Below are 1,516 nucleotides of genomic sequence, written 5' to 3'. Positions count from 1 at the left end.
TGAGAGAGAGAGAGAGAGAGAGAGAGAGAGAGAGAGAGAGAAAGAGAGAATTCTAAGCAGGCTCCATCCCATGGCCCTAGGATTATGACCTGAGCCAAAATTAAGAGTTGGACACTCAACAAACTGAGCCACCCAGGTGCCTTTTCTCTGCACCTTCTTAACTGCCTTCTTTTGCATTAAGTAAATATTTTTCAATGTAGCACTTTGAGTTCTTTAATGATTTTTTTCACTGTTTCTTTTAGTTACTTCGTTAGTGGTTGCTGTAGGGTTTACCATATACATAAACATCTTATTGGAATCACAAACTGTTTAGATTATACTAAATTCCAGTGAGATACAGAAACATAACTCTTCTGTAGCTCTAAATAACATACACATGCAACACTCACTTCAGTGAACTTTATTTGCCAAAAGCACACTAAAAAGGAGAATTTCATGTATTTCCTGAGGAAGTAAGGATGCATTAGAAACAGGACCCTAATTTTATTTACTTTATCATGTCTGGAGCTAAGACTAGGTGAGAATGGGGAAATAGTCTGTTTAGAGTTTAGATACATTTTGTTAAGAGATTCTGTCACAGGTGGGTGTTAAACACAGCATTCTAGATCCTGCTCCATTCTTCGGTGAGCTGATAGCCTACGGCTCAAAATCTATTGAGCTCACTGTCTCTTGATGCTTGCATGTTGAGCTTTGTAACAAATAAAGAGTATGGTGCAAAAGGAATAGCACTAATTGGTAAATGTAATTTTGAGAGAAGGACACAGTAGTTTGATGTGGAATGGATGAAGGTGTGTTCATTTATGTCTGGATTTGTGGAAAATCATCTTGTCCTGTGCTCCATCTTTTGCATCTCATTTTCTCCCACCAAGGTAGGGGCTGCTAATTGTGGGCTGTTTTTATTCACTCAGATAAGGGACTATTTCTGGCATATGACTCCTAGGAGAAAAGAAGCCAACCTTGAGCTCAGCCCTCTGTCCTGAATCAAGCTCTTGGACTGTAAAACAGGACCTCCTTAGTGGGCCCCAGGTGCATGCTCTGAGAGTGTCAATTGAGGCCTCCCAGGTGTGGGGCCTCAACTTTTGTCAACACTGGGTTTTATAGGAATGTGAATAGCCAACTTAAGGAACCTTGTAAATGGTGAGTTAGTTGGAAGAGATCTTATACATGTCTAGTGACCTTATTTTGAATGCTCTTTTGGAAAACAATTAGTCTTTTTGCTTGTTAATTACATTGATGTTTTTCTCTTTCTTTTTTTTCTTCTTCTTTTTTAAAAAAGTTTATTTATTTTGAGAGAGAGAGAGAGAGAGAAGGGTAGAGAAAGGGAGAGGCAGGCTTTGCTCTATTAGCGCAGAGCCTGACATGGGGCTTGAACCCAAAAATCTTGAGATCATGACCTGAGCTGAGATTGAAAACTGGATTCTTAACAGATGAGCCACCCAGGCGCCACGATATTTTCCTTCCTTCCTTCCTTCCTTCCTTCCTTCCTTCCTTCCTTCCTTCCTTCCTTCCTTCCTTC

At 40.0% G+C, this 1,516-nt stretch overlaps 1 protein-coding gene across 1 annotated transcript in view; it reads left to right on the top strand.

The window, feature by feature from the left end:
• Positions 1-1,516, top strand: part of ARMH3 (armadillo like helical domain containing 3) — a 177,392-nt gene that overhangs the window by 97,166 nt on the left and 78,710 nt on the right. The gene's annotated exons all lie outside the window — the stretch shown is intronic.

The sequence above is a fragment of the Herpailurus yagouaroundi genome, unplaced genomic scaffold, assembly GCF_014898765.1.
Source record: "Herpailurus yagouaroundi ecotype Mexico unplaced genomic scaffold, PumYag 163, whole genome shotgun sequence".
Taxonomy (NCBI): Eukaryota; Metazoa; Chordata; class Mammalia; order Carnivora; family Felidae; genus Herpailurus; species Herpailurus yagouaroundi.
The sequence above is the reverse complement of the archived record's forward strand: the minus strand, read 5'-3'. Positions and strand labels throughout refer to the sequence as shown.